Genomic DNA, 7,888 nt, shown 5'->3' with positions numbered 1-7,888 from the left:
GAAGACGCCGAGGAGGAGCATGTTTACTGCTTGCAACTCCCCGAGAGAACACAGTTACTGCCTGCTTAATTAATAATAAGTACATGAATGTAGATGACTTTAAAAGTTTGACAACAAAACCTGATGTAACACACGAGGTTAAGAAAATATTTTTGCCACCCGGAATCTCTGTTTGGAAGGTAGGGGGTGGGTGAGAAGGGGGTACTGTTGGATGTCGGTTTTGTTATTTTGAAAAACTAGTAACATATATAGAATATCTTTTTAAGCAAATTCTGTGTCCTGTTGGGGGGCTGTATGAAAGAGACACAAGCCCTCCTGGTTCAGGACCAATGGCCCAGCTAGTCTGGCATCTCGTTCTCACTGTTGGCCAACCAGATGCCTACCCACAAGCAGGATCCGAGCACAAGAGCACTCACCTCTCCTCCGGTTTTCAGCAATCGGGACTCAGAAGCATTGCGCCTCAAGCATTGAGGCAGAGCACAGCCATCATGGTGTGTGGGAGAATGGAAATTGCATTGCGTAGCGTTGTTAGATCATATCAAAAAGGCTTTCTGTTGTGGGTTCCAGATGTTGTTGGACTTTTAATTTCCATCAGCCCCAGCCAGCATGGCCAATGGTAAGAGATAATGAGACTTGTAGTCCAAGACCATATAGAGTAGGGATGGGCAACTGTGGCAACCTTCCAGACTACCAGCTCCCATCGTCTGTGGTCATAGGTCAACCAAGTTCCAGTGTTTTGGAGTTGTAGTCTAAAATATATGGAAAGCACCAGTTTGGGCAGACTGTTCTAGGCAGTTACTGGGGTACCATTTTAAGTGCAGGGAGCAGCTTCCAACAAAATGGAATTTCACTTCCTTTCATGCCCTGGAAGATGCAGTTATGGATGCATATTGAGAGGAAATGTTTTGGCAGCATCAATGGTTTCGTGAGCTCAAGAGATAATGGACATGGTGAGTATGCTTGTGTATGAGGAGAGGATTTGATTATTTTGCTAGCTCAGTAATCCACCTCTACTCAAGTTTGAACACACCAATACTTTAAGTCTTTGTGAGTTCCCAAACTATACTCTGAGGTGGCACTGTGGTCTAAACCACTGAGCCTAGGGCTTGCCGATCAGAAAGTTGGTGGTTCGAATCCCTGCGACAGGGTGAGCTCCTGTTGCTCGGTCCCTGCTCCTGCCAACCTAGCAGTTCGAAAGCACATCAAAGTGCAAGTAGATAAATAGGTACTGCTCTGACGGGAAGGTAATCGGTGTTTCTGTGTGCTGCTCCGGTTTCGCCAGAAGCAGCTTAGTTATGCTGGCCACATGACTCGGAAAAACTGTCTGCGGACAAACGTCAGCTCCCTTGGCTAGTAAAACGAGATGAGCGCCGCAACCCCAGAGTCGTTTGCAACTGGACTTAACTGTCAGAGGTCCTTTACCTTTAAACTATACTAAGTATGTTAGAGTTTCTATCAGAAATAGACAATCCAAAAGCTTAAAAAACTGCTAGTGTGAGTAGGTGTACAAAGTTCAGAGGTGGCACCATAGAGATAAAAATTAGACTCTGTCCTGATTGTTATCACTGCGGGTTCTTTAATTTACCCCTCAAATGTCTTTTTAATCTGAAGGAGCTAAAGGTCATAGTTCTTTTAGAGGAAGGAGCTGAAGTCCTCAAAACCCCAATGTCAGCAAAGTCCTGAAGTTTTCCCACCAGCTGCATGCAGGATCCCCATGGATGAAACCCATCCCAAGGTTTGTGATTAAGCCTCAAGATCTTTCAGTTTGCATTCTTTACAAAACAACTGCCTGGGATTTCACAATAACTCAAAACATTTCCATGACTTCATGGCATGTATAAATTTCACAAAGCAATTATTTGTTGATGTCATGCTTACATCGCATCCTTATATAACCAAAGGCTAGGAAGCAAGAATGCTGCTATGAGCATAGACCCCATGACAAGTTTCACAGTAACAGCCACATTAGGATCCAATAAAACATTCCTTTCAGGCTTGCTGCTAAACTGAGCTAGCCATGGTGACTGGAGGAGAGCTGGTATGTCCTTGGTGATCAGTCTGCTCCTTTGGCCGTGATGCTTGCAAAGTCTGTTTGACTACATGCATAGCAGCATCGCTGCTGCAGAAGTGAGGTCCTCAATGGCTGGGTACTCCGCTGTAACTTAGGTTAGTATTTGTTCCGATTAAGCCAAGGGAAGGTGCTGTACACACAGCAAGTGTTCAAGAGCACATATGCAAAGTGGCTGGTTGTTAATATGGCAGAGGTAGAAAAGGGGCAGGTATTGTGGCAATGCTCAATTGAGTGCAATGCACTAAGCATGGTCATGCACCTGCTTCTCTGCCAGAACCCAGTCCCAGCTCCTTTTGGAATCGTACCCACAGCAAGAATTGGAAACCAGATCTTGAAAAGACAATAAAGTAAAAAAAGGGCAGAACTAGAATCTCCTTTTCACTGCAGTGCTTTGACGTAAACATGCCTTCCACCCCGCAAAAGAGTGTTTGGCTGGCCTGGAGGAGCCAGAAGATTAAAAAGAACCCGGGGATGTGGAGTTTGGACTCTTGTATTTCCACGCCTCTATCTTTGCACGGAAGAGCCTATCGCCTGCGAATGGGAACCTGAAATCTCATTATCCTGGAAATCACTAAGGCCACTACCCTTTGGCATTGCCATGGCAACCAAGGTTTCCTGTAGTGTCATGACAGTTGCTCTATTTGTTACTACAGAGATAAGAAAATGTAGAGTAACACACCATCTAAACTAAAAGTATAAAATTAAACTGACAGCTGCCATTGGGTCAGAGGTGAAAATTCCTTTTGGTAATTAAACAGTAGCAGCCAAATCAGTTTAATGAGATGAGTGCCAATAAAAGCTCTGTTCTTTTTCAAGTACCAGAAACAGAAACCTGACTAGAACTGCACCCCCCCATCTGTTCCTGGTCACCTTTCCACTTTAAAAATAAAAATATTAAAGATTTTCTTGTTTTACAGAAGTGTAATGTCTCTCATATTTTTTTCCATGTAACATTTTTACAAATCCGTTTCATTTGTTGAGACATTAGGGGGAGGAAAAAAATAGGGGTGGAGGGAGGGAAGATGGGTGGGGGTGGGGTCGGGTGGCGATGTTCCTCTTATGCTTAATGTATGTAGGGTTTGGTGTCAGCATTGCTTGTGCTGTCTACTTGTGTTCCTTTGGTGGTGAGAGAGGTTGGGGTTGGCCTAGGGTGTGGTTCTTTGTTTGTGATAGGCTGTGGTGATCTTTGTTGTCGTGTGTGAGTGGGGTGGGTGGGTGTTTTGGATCAGGTTAGCCATATTGATTTGTATGCTGTTGGTGGATTATTGTCATTGTCTTGTTGGGCTGTGTACGCGATAAAGGGGAGCCATACCAGGGTAGAGGCATCTTCTTCTGTTTGTCCCCGTGTCAGTTTCAGTTTATTGGTTAATTTTTCTAGTAGGGCTGTTTCCCATACTATTTGGTACCATTGGTCCATGTTTACTCCTGACAGGTCTCTCCAGTGTCTGGTTATGGTGTTTCTGGCTGCTGAAAGTAGGTGGGTTATGAGTTCTTTGTGGTGTAAATGGGCATTGTTGTCTTGGAAGATGTTTAGTAGGGCCAATTCTGGGGTGATGTCTAATACTTGCTGAGTTATTTTACATATTTCTCATGTGGCTGTTTTCCAGAATACCGTATTTTTCGCCCCATAGGACGCACCGCCCCATAGGACACACCTAGCTTTTTTTGGGGGGGGGAAATAAAGAAAAAAAAAATATTCCCCCCAGGCGCGGGGCTGGTGCGGGGGAAGCCCGAGCTTCCCCCGACCCCAGCCCCCAGAGCAGGCTGCTGCCTGCAAGTTTTGCAAGCCCGGCGCGCGACGCTTGCGGACATCTGTCCGAAGCACGGGGCGTGCTCCACAGCGCGCCCCGTGCTTCGGGCTGCAGCCCGCAAGCCTTGCGCGCCCGGCGGGACCTCCCACCGGGCGCGCGAGGCTTGCGGATAGAGGGCGAAAAATACGGTAGTTGGATTTTGGGGAAATCCCACCACATGTGGAGGTATGTGCCTGTGGAGGTGCACCCTCTCCAGCATTTTGCTGAGGTTCCTGGGCGTATTAGCGCTAGTTTTCTTGGTGTTAGGTACCACCTGTAGGTGAGTTTCAAAGTGAGTTCTTTTCTTTTCGTTGATATGGATTTAAAGGGGGGTTTAGACCACATTCTGGTCCATTGAGTGGGGTTAATCTCGTAGCCTACGTCATTCTCCCATTTTTTTTTATTGCGTCTAGGGGGTTTGTGGGATTTTGGAGTAGTATTTTGTATATTGCGGATACCGTCCCTTTCCACTTTTTATCACATAATTTAAAAATAAAAATAAATAAATTCGGCACTGAGGTTCTGATGAAAGCAGGAACTACAGAGATGCAAATGAGTTTGAGTTTAAGAATTCCACTTTGTGGACCTTGCTTCCAGTTCCACTTTGAACATTGCCCTATGGGGATCAAGAGCCCAATACGGGATGTGGGGAGCTGCCCCAAGCATGATGAGCAGGGCCAGCTCAATACATTTTGGCACCTGAGGCAAAACAAAAAATGGTACCCCCCTCCCTGCCAGGGAAGAAGGGGTGAGTGAAGATCTGTCTCCAGGACAAGGGGGAAATAAAGATCTATATCAGGATCTGCTGCTCCTGTGGATTCTGCTGCCTGAGGCTGGCACCTTACTTTGCTCATGGTTGTGCCCCAGACAGTTCTCATTTTATAGTATTGTTTCCTTCTCCCTGGATCAGACCAGACTTGTCCATTTTGCAGACCAGTCTTTCTCAGTTAACTTTTGACACTATTCTTCCACCCCTCTCAATCACCCTCCAGTTTAGTGGGGCAGAAATGAAAACAGCTGTCAGGAGAAAGCAGAAAAACCTAGCTATTTGGGACAGCTGTTATCTGGCAGCTCCACAAACTCCTCAGTCAAAATCAGGGAAGCAAAAGAAATGGGAGTTTGTAGTTTTTGGGCTTGATTGATTTGATTAATTTACTTACATGTCACTTTTCCACCATGAGCTGTACCCAAAGCACCTTACAGCAAACATTTAAAAACATCAAAATAAAGACCATTGGAAATACAAATATGCAAAATACAGAACATGGCAATAAATTCAAAAATGACAAAAATCGGCAATTTGGAAAACACAGAATATATTCAATATTACAAAAATAAAAGGAAATATAATTAAAATAAATATAGCCATATATAGCATAACAAATTTTTTTTGCTGTGAATTTATCTTTACTTTTTTAAAAAAATGTGCTGCAGATGTAGACAGAATTATCCCCATACTGCAGATGTGGGGAGGTAGGCGGAGGAAGCGGTTTTCTCCACAATATACTGTACTCCAATTTTATTAGCCCCAGGTTTGTGGAGGGAGCTGAGGCTGTGACCCTATGCACACACCACCAATTCCTAAAGCTACTTTGAAGCTGCATTGTTTATTCACTCATACTAACTTTTTGCCTTCCAAATGCGTCAAAATGATTTACAAATATACCATAAAACAGCTAACATATATTTTTTAACAGGGAAAAAATAGCTAAATATAGGTTTAAAATACAAAATTAGCACCCAAGTTGTTGAAATAAAAAAAGTCTTCAATTGTTTCTGGAAAATATTGTTGTGAGTTTGGGGGGGGGAACCCTCCTAAACCCTAGAAATTAATAAATGGTAGGATTTTATTTGGAGTATTGAAGGGAAGATTGCAGGCCAGTGGAAAAATACAGGTCAAGCTTTCTTTCCAAGCCAGAACCTCACCTGGGATAGAGGCATTAGCATGACAAAAAGGCGTTGATGGCTCATTTAAGAGGAATCTTGGGCATGGATAGAAAGTTGCTAGAGTAACTGGGTGTGAATTGAAAGGTAAAGAATGTCTTTTGCAAGTGTGCTGGAGATAAGAGAGATCCATCTTGGGCAGGCTGGCTGAGAGAGATGCCTTAGACCAGGGGTCGGCAACCTGTGGCCCACGGGGGCAGTTTAACCAGCCCACGAGCCACCCCTGAACCAAGCTGCCCACTTGATGAGTCCCTGTGCGCTGCGCTAAACCAATGCGGTGTGGTGCGGAAAATCGTGTCTGCATATGCCCGGATGCCGGAAATCGCATGTGTGCGATCTGGCCCAAGGAGAGATCTCCCTGGGACTTGACTGGCCCAGGCAGGTGAAACCTTGCCGACCCCTGCCTTAGACTCTATGGCTGCATTGCTGTGGGGAACAAGCTTTGCTTGACATGACCATGCTGTTAAGATCTGGACTCCTTCCATGCAATCTAAAGGTGTAAATATGTGAATAAATCATATTTCTTAAAGCTACAACAGTCTCCACTGTGTCTTGAATACTGGTGGTTCAAGGCACTGATGTTACTTTCAAGCTGCCGTGCTCAACCGGCCACTCTCCCCACAATAGGCAGTGGGGCGGGCAGGGAACGAGGGGTGGCATTTCCCTTGGCAGGGGTGGCTGGAGTCTGCAGTGTTTGCCTAGCCAGCAAGGCTGACGCGCAGCATAAAGTAATAATGCAGTTTTAAAGAATAAAAGCTTTACTGAGTTAAAATAAACTTCTCCATAAACACATGGTTCCAAACAGTTTGACTGAGATTACATACTGACTCTGTTCACAACTGAAACAGACTCTCACTGACATCTTAGCACAAAGGAGAAAGTGGCTACTAAGTCAGTGTCAGAGTGACTCCACAGTTAGCAGTTAGGCCTGGATAACTTTAGTAGGCCCAAAATGACTGTGCAGTCCCAGCCCTTCCCAGCCTGCTTTGCTGCTTCTGCTCTCATGTCTTTGTCACATGACAAAGGCCAGGTGTACACTCCACTGCTCAGTGAATCCGCACTTGCTTTGCATGTGCAAAGTCCCAGATTCAGTTAAGTCTTCTTTATTTGTTAGTTTAAAGGACCTCAAGTTGCGTATGATGGGGAAGACCCCTTTGTGAGGGATGCTAGCTGTTAATAATAGAATATACTGGGGAAGATGGGCTGACAACCTGTCCAGGTATAAGGCAGGTTTGGCTATCCTGTAGCCAGCTTTCCCCTTATACATGCTATTCCTTTAAAGCATATTCAAAATAATTGATGGCACTGGTACCTTGGGGTTGCTGGGGATTGTAACTCTGTGTGAGGTCAACTACAGTGTCCACTGCTGGCTCACTGTCCAGAGAACGCCATCACCCTGTGGTCTTGCAGTTCACTCCTATGCAAGCTGTGCAGAAGCAAACCCCACTGAGCCAGGAGCCTTTGGGTGTAGCAAGACCAGTACCACAAACTTTATGGTGGGTTAACTTTCCTTTTTGCTTTGTATTTATGTACTTAAGCCTAGATTGGTGTTGGGTGGGTTGTTTGTTTGTTTGTATGTATGTGTGTGTGTGTGTGGGGGGGGTGTAATACTCAATTTATTCTGCGTCTGCTAAATTGCTTTTTTTAAAATTTACTGGCACACTCTGCATCTTGTACGTTTGCTTTTCCAAGGCTTTGCAACGTTTGCTGTGCGCTGCTTTCTGGGCGCAGCTTGTCATGCAAAAGTGGAAAGTTAAGTAATATTATAATAAAATTTGGGGTTGACTTTTAAAGTCCTAATTTCCCCCCAAGGGACCCAGGATCCGCTGCTCGTTATCAGTCAGAGAAGAATGAGTGGAGGCAGGAACCAGTTGAGGAAAGCAAGGCCGATCTGTATTTTTCTGTTGCAAGAATCCCCCCTTCCCATTTTTCTGCGGAGCGTGTGCCCGCTATATGTATGCATCTTCATTTTTTTAAAGCCGTAAAGAAGACTCATCGGCTCAATGAGGCGGCCTCACATTGCAAGCACCCAACCTAAAATGGAGGTCCCTTGGAGGCGCGCATGTGCGCAACTCCAGCCCTT

The sequence above is a fragment of the Podarcis melisellensis genome (genome assembly GCF_964234715.1).
Source record: "Podarcis melisellensis genome assembly, chromosome: 17".
Taxonomy (NCBI): domain Eukaryota; kingdom Metazoa; phylum Chordata; class Lepidosauria; order Squamata; family Lacertidae; genus Podarcis; species Podarcis melisellensis.
The sequence above is the reverse complement of the archived record's forward strand: the minus strand, read 5'-3'. Positions refer to the sequence as shown.